The sequence below is a fragment of the Macrobrachium rosenbergii genome, chromosome 6, assembly GCF_040412425.1.
Source record: "Macrobrachium rosenbergii isolate ZJJX-2024 chromosome 6, ASM4041242v1, whole genome shotgun sequence".
In the NCBI taxonomy this organism is placed as follows: Eukaryota; Metazoa; Arthropoda; class Malacostraca; order Decapoda; family Palaemonidae; genus Macrobrachium; species Macrobrachium rosenbergii.
In genome coordinates this window covers 65,059,786-65,077,104 of record NC_089746.1, presented here as the reverse complement: position 1 = coordinate 65,077,104, position 17,319 = coordinate 65,059,786, and the positions used below count along the sequence as shown (strand labels likewise).

Genomic DNA, 17,319 nt, shown 5'->3' with positions numbered 1-17,319 from the left:
TGGCAATGAGATGCATGTTTCTCCCTAATTACATAATTATCTGTTAAAGAGGTTGGTTTTCTCTAATTACATGTTAATGTGGCAAAATCAGGTTTTTTTTTCAGATTACTTGGCAATTACTAGTTTAATTAGGCCTATACATATCTCTAATTGCTGGCAATGGGGTGGATTCTTGCAAGGTGTATCACACAGAACCTAAACTGGCCTGGTGGTCCACGTGTACGGTGAAGGTTGACGTTAGTCCGACCTCCTGTCCTGCTGGGGGAGGAAGAACGGGGCAGGAGGACATTAGCTTTGCACGTCTCTGACCATTTACCCGACTCAATCACTTACATTGAATGGTGGCATTAGGCCTATAAAACGAAGTGGTGGTATTTTTGGGAAGGGGGGAGTGCCTCAAGGCACGCTTGTTCCACCTGAAGGGGTTTGGGTCACTTGTCTGCTTTTGGGGGGAATGTATGCGTCTTGGTATAATTAATTGCTTTTGTTGTAACAAGAGACTGGAGGATGACTTTTGTGGTTAATTTGTGCATTGGAGTAATATAGTTATAACTGAAAATAAATTTTTTAAAACTGACGTAATGTTAATGAGCTTTTGTTTGGTTTCTTTGTTAAATTCCTGTAAAATTCTCTTGTTCAGAAAGACATCTGAAGGTGTAAATTAGTATTCTACAATTTGCAAATTAGTCTTGTGGACGAAAATATGTAAACTGAAAATAGCACCAAACTAAACTTATAATTTTACAGAGTTTTGAGTTAATCATTCAATTTAGAGTCACTGAAAATTATTTATCAATAACCAACTATTTTGGTGCATGTGATGTTGATAAGGTAGGCCTAAAATTCAGCTAAAATAATTTTAAATTCCGCCAAATTTTTAATTACAATATAACAAGTAACGTAACATATGTAAAAGAAATTTGATTTTGAAGAAATACTGAAACCAATCGGCCAAAAAATGCTGTAAAAATACTTAAATACAGTTATAACTGAAATTAATATTTTCTATGGTTAAAAAATTGCCCCTCTAATAGGTGCTTTACAAGTTATAATTAAATGCACTATATCACCAAGTTTAAATGGAAAAGTTAGCCAGGCAAAGCTATTTTAAAAAACGAAATCCAATGATAAAAGTACTAAGCGAAAATTGCCCATTTCAGAAGTAAAAGTTCAACTAAATCTGAATCATTTGAAAAATAATCGAAAAATAATCGGGCGTGTTTCAGCATTTTGCCCACAGATTTGACGTCAATTCGTCAATGTTTGTGGCAAAAATCGAAGTCTCATGTTCATATCACGATTATGAACATGTTAAAACCCCAATCTTGCCAAAAATATTGATATTTTGATGAAAAATTGTCGGCAAATCGCCGAAAGATGCCGGAGAACAGGCTTGGTGAGGCCTTGGAAATTTAAAAACTTAGTAAAATCCATATTTAAAGAAAATGACGTCAGTTTTATATATAAATATCTATGAAAATAGTTATGAAATACCTTTATCTATTAATATTTACGAGTAAATTACCCTTTACGGCTCTAAATCAAGAATTATGTCTGGTGCAAAGTCGATATCAAAATGGCTAAGACACTCTAGAATATATTTATCGTAGTCATTGTCTCTCTTGGTTCTTGTGCCTTCGTTTTCTATGAGGTCTGATGAATGAGTAAAAGACCCATTCTCTATACGAAGACGTGAGCGAGCGAGAGAGAGAAACAGAGAGGGAGAAAGAGAGAGAGCCATAAGGTTCAACGAAAGTGTCAGAATGCACGTTTTCCTCCCGAAGAGTTTTGAGAGAAAGAGTTGGGGGAGAGAGAGAGAGTGAGAAACAGAGAGAGAGAGAGAGCTGGACTAGTTTTTTTCGGGCCATTTTGACATCGAAAAGAAATTCTGGCTTGACGATTCTGCAACGGGTTTTACACGCCACGTTTCATGAGACATTCTTTGCCAGGTTAGACATTTGCCTAAACCAAAGCAGGCAGCCATGATAGTCGAACGTAAGCTTTAGGCTAGTCTCGGTGAGTCTAAACCCCAACAACCCTTTGGACTCCCTGTCCCGACATCTTATAAGGCATTCAAGTCTAAACATTCTCTCGGGGACATAGAAAGTGGCCGACGCCATCTTGGAAAATACAAGCGCATAAGGCTTCATATATTCCCATCTCGGCCGAAGTCAGCTGAGAAAAATCAGTCCTTTTTCGAGTCTGTTTCAATTGCTGACGTCTGACTGACTTGACATCTCATTACCTCTGGCTGCGGACATAGTACACCCTCTTGGAGGCACTGCAGTGCTGGCTTCGAGGGGTAAAAAATATATATTTGATTTTTATTATAATTAAATAACCTTCCCTAATTGTTATATATTGGATTCAAATAAGAGACTTTACGGATATTTATAGGATTTTATTAACTTTTATAATTTCATTACTACAATTATGACGTCACGACCGTGACTAACAGCTTTACTTAATTGTGCATTTGCTTATTACAATGACTAGTTATCCTTACTGTTAGGCAATTACAATTATGACGTCAGAACCTTGACAGCTACGTTTATTTCCTTAGAAGTATGACGTAATCAAACCGCGTATTTACTATGACGTTTTAGTGACGTCATGACGTTGAATGAGCTAGTTCAGTATCTGTTTACTGCACGATGTCACTGCATGTGGTTATCGTTTGCATACGTTTTCTTCATATATGAGCAGGTTTTAGTCAAGCCATTATGTTTCTAAAGCCATTTTCTATATGTTTAAGTTTCAACTGGTTATAAAAGGCCTTATATTCCTAAGTTTTCGGTGGTTTTACAAGACCTTACCTAGGGGCATATTAACGTTTTTGGTGGCCTACATAGGCCTTTCTTTATCTACCCGTATGGTTTCGGTGGCTTTTGGAAAGCCATTTAGGAAAGACTTCTAAAGGCTTTACTAATTGCCCTTATTTCTCTATTAAATAAGGGTTATATTGAGACCCAAACAAAAGGCTTTGAAAGTACCATATTAAGGACATACACCAGGACTTTTTAAAAGCCTCTAAAAGGCTTGCCTAAAATGGAGTTTTTTTTTAGCCATACTTTAAAAATGGCTTACCTTTACCTTAGACCTTTGAACCTAGAATTATTTTGTCTATTTTTCATTCTATTATTCTAGATTGAACTTGCAACTCGTGACTACATACACAATTTTTTTCACGAGAGAGAGAGAGAGAGAGAGAGAGAGAGAGAGAGACTTTCACAACTGAATAATTGCGAGAAATAAGAGCTAGATTACTTGAGAGAGAGAGAGAGAGAGAGAGAGAGAGAGAGAGAGAGAGAGAGAGAGAGAGAGAGAGAGAGAGAGAGAGAGTTTCACAACTGAATAATTGCGAGAAATAAGAGCTACATTACTTGAGAGAGAGAGAGAGAGAGAGAGAGAGAGAGAGAGAGAGAGAGAGAGAGAGAGAGAGAGAGAGAGAGACTTTCACAACTGAATAATTGCGAGAAATAAGAGCTACATTACTTGAGAGAGAGAGAGAGAGAGAGAGAGAGAGAGAGAGAGAGAGAGAGAGAGAGAGAGAGAGAGAGAGAGAGAGAGAGAGAGAGCATGTTTCAAAACTGCACCTTTACAAATGCCATTTTTGCCAGTCTTAAGCAGCCAAACAAGTCTGTTCCCTATTTCCAAATGACCCCGAGTCTAGAACCTCTAAATTTCTCACAAAAATGGCCCCTAACCGGGCCCCTTCTCACTGCTAGCACCTACAGCACAGGGCTACACTTCCTCTAAGCAAGGAGAAGGAATGAGGAACAACTGTTATTACAATAAATATTAATTTTGGTAATTTTTTCATGCAAGAGGTGGTCTAGGAAACTTTTTCACCCGCGATTCAACTGGTGATAAGAGATAAGGTTTGGCCTTACTCATAAAATACTTATAAAAGTACTAAGTAAGGGGAATTACTTATAAAATATTTATATAAAAAAGTCTTAAGTAAGGGGGATTACCTCAAGAACGCCAAATATGGTCTAGCTATTAAAACATTTTTCTTGGTACTAAACTTAGAAATCAATGGCTTCAGACAACAAAAATAGTAAAAGAAGTTATTCCATAACTGTCAGCAGGATTGTAGAAGGTGCTTACAGTCTCTAAGCCAGTGGCTATACTGTAATTGTTTAGACTGCAATAAAAACCAGCCATAGGATTAAGTGGCTATACTGTTGATATTTAGACTGGAATAGCAACAGCCATAGGCATACGCTAGACGCCATGAATGGGTTGGTACCTTCTTAGAACGAAGGAACCCTGAAATTTTGGCCATGGGGCCAAACAGGGTCAAACTAGGAGAATGTTTGGACACTGGTGTCCACAGAAAGCTGATTTGGAATAGAATGTTATGAAAAGAGAGAACCCAAAAGGACAAAGAATAAAGATAAATTAACATACAAAAGTCACATGTAATATAAATTCAGCATCTACGTTACAGCCAAGGAAGACCTGCCCGTGACCTTGCAGTCAAAGGAAAAAAAACTTTCTGGTCCTGTCAGTGGCATTCCTGAGGATGGGGGGGGGGAGGCTGTTTGAAATCGACCCCTGTGCCCCAAAGTGTGGGGAGTCACAAAATGCGAAATTTAACCATTGCTGCTATGACAGGACAAGCTAAATTTCTGAAATTTGCATTTACAAGTGCCTTTAAAATTATCCTACAATTGCTATTCTAAAAAGTTTCCCCCCTGAACCCCCCGCTGCTTTGGCTCGCTTCACTCTCCTCCCACCCCATAAGAGGAGCCCAAAATGGGACTGTGCCCCCAGGGCCCCAAAATGTCTAGGAACGCCCCTGGGTCCTGTAAACTGACCTCAACTACATGCTAATGTCCTTCGAGGGAAGTAGCAAGGTTTTGGCATTCAAACCAGCAAGTGTGGCAGAAATGCAGTTTTGAAGTACACCACAAGGAATACAAAAAATTCAAAAGCATGGTCTGAAGATACTGCGAGAGAGTCATTGGCATGCAGGAGTACCAGTAAATACCAAGATCTAAGGACATTACAACTAATGTCCTATTCATACAGGGGTCCTACTAAATACCAGGATGCTGCCACAAAGTCCTAAGCATAAAGGAGTCCTACTATGTACCATTATAATGGGGATGAGAGCACACAACTTCAGACGACAGGAATTACAGTGCACTCACTCTTCCGAGTGACACAAACACCAAAGAGCACTGGCATTGCAAGGCCTAATACCCACTTCATTTGCATTATTCATACTTTATTTTCTCTCCATTTCAGCATATGGTATGAAGTGAAATTAAAATGGTTTACAAACAATGAAATGCAATGTTTAGTAACTTCACCGACACCACAAAACACATTTCAAACTGCAATACACTTGGTGACGCTGCCATTTTAACGTCTCTCATAAAGCAGAGACTGCAGGCAGCAATTCCTGCTTAGCCACAAGACTGAAAGAATAGAATAGAATATTGAATTTTGGCCAAAAGGCCAAGCACTGGGATCTAAGAGGTCATTCAGCGCCAAAAAGGAAACAGAGCAAAAAGATTTGAAAGGTGTAACAGTAGGAATACCTCGCAGTCACACCATGAAACAATCATTAGGAGTGAGTGGAAAGATGATGGAAGAAAGAGAATATAAACGTAGGTACAGGAAAAGGAATGAAAGGTGTTGCAGCTAGGGACACTGCAAAGAACCTTAAGTAATGCCTACAGTGCACCACGTGAGGTCTACTGATGGCACTAGCCCCCAACGGGGTCCAATGGGATGAAATACTGTGATAAGCATTTAGTAACAAGGTTCCACAGCAACCCCAACACCAAGTTCTGATAACTAGTCAAAAGTTTTGTCATTCCAAGAAATTGTATACTAAATCGTACCTCCAATGTGACATACTTGCAAGAATACATAAAACAGAGAATATTCAACAACAAAACCACACACACACACACACACAAAACTTTAAACAGTAACACTAAAAACACTTGACAAAGAAAGTGATTTTTAACCATTTGCTTTCTCTCCTTTGACCAGCAAAAAATGGCATCATTGAAAAGTAACAGGTTTCTAATACAAATGAACACTTGGAAATTGACAATCATAAAAGGGAGATATTCTAGAACAACTACAGCTACAAAATGAAATATAACAGACTATTGTTTGAGAGTGTACAGCAAGAGAGCAGTTAAAAAATAAGAGAAAAATTTTAATACAGAAAAGATTGTAAATTTGATACGGAAAACCTTGAAACACAGATTGCAAGATTACGAAAATAAGTTTCATACGTTAAAACCTATTATTTCACAAGGGCCTTGACTGTTCATTCAGGTAGAGAGACCAAGTTCTGAATCCCAATACTGAATGGTACACAAAAGCAAGTCATACCTCCCCACACGATTCTAAACAGTTCTTGCATGTTTGAGTCTTCTTGGCTGATTACTCAGCAGTTGAACAATGTATCTCAAATGATGCCCTTTAACCAAACGGTGGTTTTTATTGATAGAAATTTAGTCAAAAGCTAAAGTAAGTTAATGGTGCTTATAAGCAATGTAACTTGATGCAACATCAAGTTAGAGCACCGTTAACGGCAGCGCTGGAACGGATCCCCTGCCATAAGTCAAGGACCTATTTAGGAATAAACTGGGAATTGAAAATGGAAGATAGGAGCAAACCCCACAAAGGTGTACTGTACAAGTTAGTTTGACAGATGAATGAGGACACTGTAGGGGATCCAGGAATGGGGGTCTTTTGTACAAAGGACACACAAAAATCACCACAAAACGTATATAATACTTTGTACCATGAAAAAATGGACAAAATGAAAACTACAACTTGGTCTCTCTACCTCAAAATAACAATAAAAGCTATTCAAAAAACTGAAAAAAATAACAGGTTTGTTCTGGTATGAGTAGAGAGAGAGAGAGAGAGAGAGAGAGAGAGAGAGAGAGAGAGAGAGAGAGAGAGAGAGAGAGAGAGAGAGAGAGAGAGAGAGAGAGAGAGAGAGAGAGAGAGAGATTACCAATCAATAAAACACAAGAAATTTTATTTTCTAAAAAAAAAAATGGTTATCATATATAAAATACACAATTTTTACCAACCTGGAAACAATTTTCAGTCACATAACCTTGAGTGATAAAAAACAATATAGAAAAATTATTCATTTTACACATTCTCTTAATGTCTTATCCACAGAAAACATCCAACTTACTTTATACTACGGGAAGATTATTCGAGTGTGACTTTAATGCTATTTCTTTGAGATGCAAGAAAGAAAGTGAGGAAGAAATTATTATTATTCAGAAGATGAATCCCATTCAAATGGAACAAGTCCACAAAAGGGGCCACTGACTTGAAATTAAAGCTCCCAAGGAATACGGTGTTCATCTGAAAGAAGTAACCGAAGGTAATAGGAAATACGGAAAGAAGAGGTAAGTTCTTTAAAAAAAAAAAAGAAAAAATAAATTACCAAATTAATAAATATATAGATAAAAACGTAAGGATATTCAAATACAAGGAGACAAGCAATGCAAGCTTGAAATGAGTCTAAGAAGGTGAAGTTGGAAGTTATCTATATGGAAACCTGCTAAGTCGGCCCCAGTGACAGTACTTGAAACCCTCTAAAAACGCTTATGACTGCCTATTTTGATAATTCAAACACCGAAAAAATCCTTTAAAAATGCTTATACCTGAGCATTTTAATAGTTTTATCACAAAAGATGCATTTTGTCACAAAAATGATAGGAAAATACAGTACAATTTGTGAACATTTTATGAAAGATACCGTGAATGGGCAAAATTTCCACGAATGATGTGTACATACATTTCTTGAGTCATGAAGCTTATGACCAGTCTCATAGTGAGTGTTCCAGTCAAAAATCTGTAGAGCAATTGCCAATCCAGCGAAACAAAGCAAAAACTGGCGTCAAAATGTTTACCCTGCTAGACCCTGCAAGTCAGCTACTGGGGCCAAGTGTGTTCCTTTTTTCATTCTATAGTGAATTATAGTGTCTCACAAGTCACACAAATAAGGATAGGTTGATGTAATGAGCTTATAACAGACAAAAGTGAATACTTAAAAACAAAACATTATCATCATGGTGTCTATAGTCACACAACACAAATAAGTGTAAGTGAAAGGACAGTGGATCCCGCCTATGCGCAGTTCTGGATTCGTGGCTTCACCTATTTGCGGATTTTTCACATTATTTGCGGAAAATATGCCTATTCGCATTATTTTTCATAAAGAAATATTCACAAATTACTGTATTTTCAAATCATTTTCGTGACTAAATGCACTTTTTGATAAAACTATTACAAAACTCAAGTGTAAGCGTTTTTGGAAGGGCTTTTTAGCGTTTTGAACTATCAAAATAGGCATTTGTAAGCATTTCTAGAGGAGTTTTACGTATTCGCAGATTTTAGCTATTCGAGGGGGGGGGGTTGGTAAGCATCATCCCAAGCGTATAACAGGGGTCGACTGTAATGGGTTTGTGAATAAATAAAGGTAAATACATAACAAAGACAACATTCTAACAGAGAGATGATGATAAAATTTGCTGCATCTCAAAGAAAATCTTTAAATCTCACAAAAAATATTGTAAAACCTTGATCATTCTTTTAGACAGTTAATAAGTCTTCTAAAAACAATAATCACTGATCACTCAAATTTCAAAATGTAAAGTACTACATGTCTATAAGAAAAACACCACAAAAAATTAGATCATAGGTGAAAAAAATTAACTGTCAAAAATAAATAACCAATATCATTTGCTGTTCCTTTAACTAAATAAGAAAAGGTATAACAGAAATACCAATCAAAATCCTTTAACATTATGAATGAATACAAAAAAGAAAAAATACTCTTAAACTTACACTGACTAAAAAGAGTTGACAATATATATTATTCCATCACAAGCACATATCATGCATTCAGGATTAGCAGGGCCTCTCCCCCCAACTCTTGAAAATGGCGTTTTTTGCCCGATCAGCTTTAAAATAATCCCCCTTTTATCCCCAAAAAAATGGGGTGGGGTTGAACTATATTTTCTTATGCATACCATTCTATTCCTGATCACAAATACTTCGTCTCAGACAAAATTCAACTTTGTAACTCGAAAATTAAAGAAATTAAAGCAGGTTGAATTTCTGAAACTTTCATGGCTTATAACTCAAAACATTTTTTCGTGGCAAGACGCCCTTCTAATGCTAAATGCCTCATATGATGTCACCTTTACAATTCTGATAATACTGCGGTATAACCAGGCCACAAGACCACTCTCATTGGGCTAATATGACTGATTTAACAGCAAAATTTAAATTTAATCTAAATTTTTTCTCCCCAGGATAGACAGGACTCTCTCTCCATACATACAGACTGTAGAGTAAACATTAACGCTTAAAAGTTCTTTTGCATCAATGCCCCAAAATATAGCCAAAAAAAGTCAAGTTCTGGAAACAAATCATTTCAAAGAAACGTCAAAATCTTAATCATTTTCAATTACCCAAATTATAAAATTTTTGAAGAGCTGTAATTTAATAACCCGATTATAACATTTTTCAAGATCTGAAATTTAATGAATAAAAGTTAAAACATTTCAATAATTGCCAAATCCTTTGGGCTGGCCTTGCACTGTTAAGTGAAATTCATAAAAATGGTACTGTAAAAGTTATGAGCAATTTCTTCTCAACATTTACACAAACCAAAAAAGGGTATTTTGCATGTTTTGGCTTTTCACAGATTCTTCGCAAAACAAAGAGGCTATCAGGTATAGTCTATCACTTATCTAACTTTTTTTTATTACTAAAAACATGAGCACCAAACATCAATTATAGAGGGTTTGAATATGTATATATGATTTTTTTGCAACTTTCTGCTACTAACCCAAGAATTTTATTAATCAATGAAGTAAAATTCCTAAGTTTTGTTCTTTATAGGAGACTATATTTGTGAATTTCACTTCTTCAGTGAAGTGGAAATGGAAAGGTTTCGTTCAACGAAGTAAACAAGATTAAAAGTTTTACTCTTGAATGAAGTAAAAAAAAAAAAAAAAAAAAAAAAAAAAAAAAAAAAATCTCTTCAGTGAAGTATAAAAAAAAAGGGAGTAAGAAGTCTTACTCTTCAACAGATAAACTTAAGTACTTGATAAGTAACAAAGCCTGTTAAGTAACATTTGATCCCATATCATAGCCTGCACTTGAATACTTTCTAGATTTCTGGTAAGTATCAAAGTCTGTTAAGTAGCAAAGACCCTATAATATAGCATACCCTTGGATATTTTCTAGATTTCTGTTAAGTATCAAAGTCTGTTAATAGCCAAGGCCTTCATCATAGCCTGCACTTGAATACTTTCTAGATTTCTGGTAAGTAACCTTGAATATTTTCTAGATTTCTGTTAAGTAACAAAAGATCCTATATCATAACCTGCACTTGAATATTTTCTAGATTTCTGTTAAGTAACAAAGTCTGTCAAGTAACAAAAGATCCTATATCATAACCTGCACTTGAATATTTTCTAGATTTCTGTTAAGTAACAAAGTCTGTTAAGTAACAAAAGATCCTATATCATAGACTGCACTTGAATATTTTCTAGATTTCTGATAAGTAACAAAGTCTGTTACGTAACAAAGACCATATACTATAGCCTACAATGGAATACATCTTTCAACTGGGAAGACTTGTCTAAAATTATATCACATCTAATATTACAAAATGTCCCAAGGTTGATGATAAGTGTGCTGATGATACAAAAAAACTGGGAGCAAAATGCCAGGTGATGTTAAAACAGATTCAGGTCCAGCCTGTCAGAGGTTTAAGTGTTATCGTACAAAACAGTTTCAGGTACTGTTAATCAGAAGTTCAAGTGTTATCATAAAAAAATACAAGACAAACATATCAAAAGTAACAATGTTTAAGTAAGAAAGACCTTATATTATGGCCTGCACCTGAATATTTCCTAGGCTTCTAACAGCTAAAAGCAAGTCCGCATGATTCCTAACCTAAACTAATAATGCATTTCAAACTTAAAACTTAATTTAAAGAGATATACCTAAAAATGTATCATGTCTAAAATGGCAGCAGAGCAAAAAGTAATCACTGAGATGTAGCTGGCAAGTACACAAGTCTGCTCAGTTGACGTGTTACTTTTAATCATATAAGAACTTTAGAAAGTGTAGCTGAAAAGGACTAAGTCTGCTAAGATGACATGTTACTTTTAATTATACAAGAACTTTAGAAAGTGTAGCTGGAAAGGACATAAGTCTGCGAAGATGACATGTTGCTTTTAATTATATAAGAACTTTAGAAAGTGCAGCTGGTAAGTACAGTACATAAGTCTGCTAAGTTGACATGGTATTTTTAAAAGTAATTATATATATACAAACTAATAAGATTAACGTACAACGAATCTTACAAGAATTGAACACTGACGTACTGATTACTGCATTCCAGAAAAAACTGTTCACAATACTAAACTACCAGTCTAAATAATTTAGGTTAAATTCTTGTATATTACATTTCCCAGAAGCATGCTGGACAACCTGGTAACTGACGCTGAGCTAATGAGAATCATAGATAAACTGTCTGTTCTGAAATATAGCTGTATAAAACTTGTCCCAAGTTTTATTTGTGAAAGGAGATAAGATTACAACCTGTATGTGCCAAAGTATGTCTCTCTCTAACATTTCTGTTAATGGGACCATTTTTTTTACATTATTAAGAAGAACTGTTAATGTCTGTGAATAACCCTTATAACATAATGCATTCTGGCACATTATAAAAATCTGATCTTTAAGTGTCATCTCTTGTACCTAAAACTCTTCTTTCTTCTTTCCTCCTAGGATGAGAATGGCCATTTCTCTTCCTTCTTCCTAGGATGAGAATGGCCATCTCTCTTCTTTCTTCCAAGGATGAGAATGGCCATCTCTCTTCTTTCTTCCAAGGATGAGAATGGCCTTCTCTCTTCCTCCTTCCCAGGATGAGAATGGCCATCTCACTTCTTTCTTGATAGTTACTGGTAGATTTCCAAGTACGAGAATGGTGTCCAACTTGTCTGATTCATGCTCGAGAGCTTTTGACGGTTTCCTGGAGAGATGAGGGAGACGTTAATGACAGCAGGTAACAGCGAGATACTAAACTTAAGGAACAGGAACATAGGATTTAGGCCAAAGGCAATGCTACTACCTATGAAGTCATGCAGCGCTGAAAGAGAAACTGAGAGTAGAAAGGTTTGAAAGGTGTAATGGAAGCTAAACCTTACAGTTGCACAATGAAACAATTGTTAGGAAAGGGTGGATAGTAAGATGGAGGAAAATAAATACATAAACATATACTACACATATTCAACCAATTAATAATTGTTGTATATTTTTTTTTTTACTTTTCCAGGTGTTTCTTGAATAGCTAAGGAGTAATATTGTCATAAAAATTTTTAAACTGTCTCAGAAAATACTGTACGAAGCATTCCAAAACTAATAGGTGGTTTTTGAAAACATTTTTTTCCAAAAGCAATGTTTAAATTTTATTATTTTCTTGTTTATTGTAATGACCATTTTTTACGTTTAATACAGTGCATGACTTGATTTTTTAAAACTTTTTTTTTGTTTTTTTTTGGTACTGATCTGTTTCCAGGGAAGAGTGAGGTTGGTTGGTTGGATTTCGCAAAGCAGAAGAGAAACAAAAAAATCAATAAAAGGGGAAAAATAAATAACTAAAAAAATATTTATAAATTTTTTTCATGTTGATTATAAGACATATTCAATTCACTTGTACCTTTGGCCTGTACATGTGTCAGCTGGCCCACTTAGAGATAGTTAATTTTAATTAGTTATGTCAGTAACCTGAAGGACAAGGCTCGTGGCGGGATTGGAAAGGGGGGGAGGGCAGCTTTGCAGGGACGCAAAGGACTTGGGAAGGGAGGGCTACGCCCTTCTCGGTCCTTGTAAGAATCCCCCCGGAGCCCTGATGAAGTCGCAGGACATAGAAGGAACTTTCCTCCCCCTAGAAACCCCCCAAAAATCTATTAGGATATAGCATCACCTTTCCTGGCACCTATTGGCTGAGAGGCCTAAGGAGAAGTGCCAGAGCCAATCACGTCCAGGAGAGAAGAAATTGGGGGTTGTAACATACTAGAGGGCTGGAGGAAGATGCCCAAAGGGGTCCCCTTGAAAAAGTCAGTTAGGTTATCTCAAGTTAGGGGAAAGTTGCACATCCCCTTACTGCCCTCCACCGGTTTCCCCCTCGGCCTCTAACTCGTGTTTACTATAGAGATTAGTTCCTTAGAGACTTGGATCCTTGTGTAAGTTTTAGATGATACAGATCATTGTTAAAACTTACCCACTGTCTCTTATTTAAGCATGTCCCACAGTGCTGCAGCCGGACCAGAGCAGTGTAGACCCGATGAGAGGTCGGGGTCATATATACCAGCAACTGGCAGGAATCATACTGGCAGTAGCCTAGCCTGCACTTTAATTTCACAAAGTATGTCCCAGGTTACCCGTAAACTTTAGCAGGCACTTCAGACAGAATATGACCTAACCCAGGGGCTTTCAACCTGGAGTACGCTACGTGAGAAGAATTTTGGGGGAACGTGACAGGTTTCTCAAAATACTTTGGTTTTGAACAACTGCAAACCTTTGTATAAAGTGGCCTATATGTACTACGCTAGATGTGTCCTCCACTAGAACCAGGACACTAAGTGACAACATTAACAAGGAAACTCTTGGAGTTAAGTCACTTGAGAGAAAGCTCTCTTGGGCTACAGTTGCCACACAACCTTGCAAACCCATAATACAGTAGCCACCCTTGCTCATTTTCTATCGATCACGTCCCTCCTCACAAGTACCTAACAGCTACCAAAGTGAGATGCACTGTTCGCCTCTCACTGTCACCCACTCACCACTACTCACCACTCTTCCTTCACTCTCAGGTAACGTTGAGATCTGCTTCATGGTTCTCAGTCAAGAGTTGGATAAATATTTTCCTGATCTCACAGACTTAGATTGCCAACTCATTCCAAATCCACTGAAGATGGACCCTTGATCCCTTCCAGATGAATTAGAAGAAGAATTCGTTGACTGTGTCAATGACAACTGTAAAAGATTCTTTTGATAGTTTACCATTGACCAGACTCTGGTCAACAATGGCAAGTTCTTACTCTGCTTTAGCAAAGAAATGTGTACGGAACCTCCTGATGTTTCCTTCTATATGCCTCTGTAAGCAGGGATTCTCAGCACTGTGCTTGATTTAAAACAAGTTACGTTCACATCTTGCAGTCAAAGACGACATAAGAGTGGCTCTTTCAAAGACTGTGCCGAGGATTGGCTTGTTGGTAGCTAAGAAACAGGCCCATACAACTCACTGAATTAGTCCATACTTGTATTTTAATGCAGTCAAACACACTGACTTCCCTGTCAGTAAGTAACTAGTTACTAATACCTAGTTGCGAGGCTTAATAATCAGTATTAGTTCGCAGTCAGTGGATCGCCATGCCTTCTTACTTAATACTACTTTAGTTATTTTTTTTATGCTAGTGACGCTAGTTACACACAATAATTTCCACATGAGTAACTATAAGCTGTATATAGCACCACTGCCTCACAGTCACAGTTACTGGAAAAATGTGTTTGATTTAGTTATGTTTTATTATCTTTATATGCTTTCACACAAAGTGACTGACCCATCACTGTTACTAGTTACGAATTGCAACTAGCTGCAAGCAGCACCAGTTCACTGCCACAATGATCGAAAGCTGTCTGATAGAGTTCTGTTTTAGTAAATGTATTGCATGCTAGCAGCCCGTCACATAGTGTTTCCCTGTGAAGTACTAGTTCCTATCAACACTACCTCATAGTGACATACTCTCATTAATTGAAAATTTTGTCTGCCCCACATATGTAACACCATTTAAACTTAATAAACTAAGTCAAAAAACCATGCATTTCTTTTTACCCTTCCTGATGCTACATTGTGGGCAAGGGGTATGTGACCAATACTGAAACACTTCAAGGGGTACGTAAGATTAAAAAGGTCGAGAATCCCTGACCTAACCAGACCTACCTTAACCCAACCTAGGATGCCATGCAGCTACCTATCAGAGGGAGTCTCTCACCCCCACAGACCCTTAAAATTGGCCTTAGTTGTGACTACTCCAATACAAACAAAGTGGTCATGTTGTTTGGAAAAGCCTACCCCTTAAGCCTAGGGTAAAACAGAAGACCGCTGCCACGGCCTTGTTTTGGCCAGTTGCCGAATGCATACTTACCACCTTTTATTTGATTTTGTTTATACCTTTTGTCTCTGTTTACATTATTTACCATATTTTACTTACTTTTTTTAGACTACGTTCATCCTCCAGGGCCTGGTAATAGGCCTACCCTATACATCGCGCCCATCTTGCATGCTAGCTGACAAGTACCAAACAAGTTTTACCTCTAACCTATTAAACTGTGCCTTCACCTGGCCAATGGGGGCTTTCCCTCTTATGTTTCCAAGATATTTCTAATAATTTAACAATAAATTTCATCAATATAATTAATAATATCAATTTATACAAAAATGTAATTGATAATGCAATAATTCAGTCAAAACCTTCCCTAGGAGAGAGAGAGAGAGAGAGAGAGAGAGAGAGAGAGAGAGAGAGAGAGAGAGAGAGAGAGAGAGAGAGAGAGATTAATAATGCAATCATTCAGTCAAAACCTTCCCTAGAGAGAGAGAGAGAGAGAGAGAGAGAGAGAGAGAGAGAGAGAGAGAGAGAGAGAGAGAGAGAGAGAGAGAGATTAATAATGCAATCATTCAGTCAAAACCTTCCCTAGGAGAGAGAGAGAGAGAGAGAGAGAGAGAGAGAGAGAGAGAGAGAGAGAGAGAGAGAGAGAGAGAGAGAGAGAGAGAGCGGTGTCCCAGTATTATCTAGGCAATTGTCTGATTGCCTAGGGCACCAACAAGAACAGATTGGAAGTTTTTATCTTCTATTCTAAATGGTTTCCTAATCGATTAAATAAACCAGAATATAAACTTTAGATCCCGGCCAAGCGTTGGGACCTATGAGGTCACTTAGTGCTGAAGGGGAAATTGACAGTAAGAACGTTTGAAAATGTGACAAGGAAAACCTTGCAGTTGCACTGTGAAACAATTGTTAAAGAGGGTACATAGTCAGGCGAAATAAAGTGAATGTGAAGGGAGGTAGAGAAAAAGGAATGATAAGAGGTTGCAGCTAAGAGAAGAAGGGACGCCGCAAAGAACCTTAACTAATGCCTTACAGTGCACCACGTGAGGTGCACTGATGGCAGTAGCCCCCCCTATGGGGGTCTCGACTAGTGGGTGGCTAAAATAATCTCTTCAAGTCTCAGTCCCCTTATTCTCAACTTATGATGCTTCAGTGACTTTCTGAGACATTTGCAGCAAACAAAAGCTTACGTCAGTTTATTGTACAAAATAAATGCATATTTAGTTCTGCAAACAACAAATCCATATTAAATCGTTTCATTTACGCACAAACACTTATACTCACATACGGCAATGACAACAGGCGCCAGGACAGCACTCCGCCCAAAAAACCTAAAACAAAAAATAATCCCAGTAAGAAATAAGCCTACAATGCGAAATAACGACCAAAATATCTATGACAAAATGAAATTGCTATACGACCACGGCAAATGCTACATGAACTACACATACACGTAAACAAACATAAACAAACACCACGCACCCAGCTCTCACTTCTGTAGCCTCGCGAAGTTTAGAATGCTATTAAATAAGTGTCCTAAGACCCAGGGCACACACTGTAAATTCTCTTCAATGTGTTGGTTGGTAGTTCCAAATTCACAGGACACACTCTCTGTCTTTCCCTGACACCGGTTTGTTTACAATCGGCGAATCCTTCCAGCATGCGTCATGGCGGCGACAGACATGGAACCGTTCTCAATGGCCGCGACGGAGTCCAGTTCACGGCTTCCCAACTCTCTCACTCAACAATCATGCAACTAATAACAATGCTAATTTCCCACACACACTTCCGAACACAAGGCGGATTCCTCAAGCGATCAAATTCACTCGTACAAACGATATAATACGATAACGACAAAAAAATCAAATGAACGTTTCAAGTCTGCTATGCATGGAAATTCTTCGTACATCAGATCACAAGCCAGACACAAATACTACTCAAATTTATTGTGATAAGAAAGTTTATGTTAAATAATGGTATTTGAATAAGGCACTTTTCCAACAGCTATCTCGCAACATTCAATATCCTCGATTCATATGTTTCGCATATCCGAATATATCGCAGGTACGGTTTCAGAGTGATATTCTTAAAATTCGTGTCAAATTAGAAAACGAGAAAC

At 37.4% G+C, this 17,319-nt stretch overlaps 1 long non-coding RNA gene across 2 annotated transcripts; it reads right to left on the bottom strand.

The window, feature by feature from the left end:
* Positions 1-7,422: 7,422 nt before the first annotated feature.
* Positions 7,423-17,116, bottom strand: LOC136839659 (uncharacterized). 2 transcript variants are annotated; one of them, XR_010853430.1, is made up of 4 exons: positions 16,683-17,116; positions 16,485-16,531; positions 11,234-12,061; positions 7,423-11,164 (listed from the first exon to the last, which is right to left on the bottom strand). It is a non-coding gene; the product is annotated as an uncharacterized lncRNA (long non-coding RNA). The 2 variants fall into 2 exon arrangements; XR_010853429.1 differs by having other exon boundaries at positions 7,423-12,061; positions 16,683-17,111.
* Between the last annotated feature and the right edge of the window lie 203 nt (positions 17,117-17,319).